This window comes from Maylandia zebra, linkage group LG13, assembly GCF_041146795.1.
Source record: "Maylandia zebra isolate NMK-2024a linkage group LG13, Mzebra_GT3a, whole genome shotgun sequence".
Taxonomy (NCBI): Eukaryota; Metazoa; Chordata; class Actinopteri; order Cichliformes; family Cichlidae; genus Maylandia; species Maylandia zebra.
The window spans coordinates 19,728,537-19,728,896 of NC_135179.1; positions in this window are offsets into that span (position 1 = coordinate 19,728,537).

Below are 360 nucleotides of genomic sequence, written 5' to 3' on the forward strand. Positions count from 1 at the left end.
CTGATGTACCTAATAAAATGTCCAGTGAATTTACATCCAAAAGACAGAACACACTGGTGAGGTTAGCAACAATGAAAGTCCTCAGGTCCACTGAAGAGGAACAACAAAAAACAAAAACAAAACATTAATCAGCCTCAAGACCTGAAAGGTTTGATTAAATTCATGCAATAATTTGTCTATTGAAATATGTGCCCCTAAAAATTGGGGCTACACAAATCCCTACATTTATGTTCAACCTATTCAATTCTGAACTTCTTTAACTGTCTCACTGAGGTGGTCAGAGGAGTAAAATTAATGAAATCTGCGTTACTATCCAATTTTTGAAACCAGAAAAAGGGTGAAAAAACCCAACCACTCAGC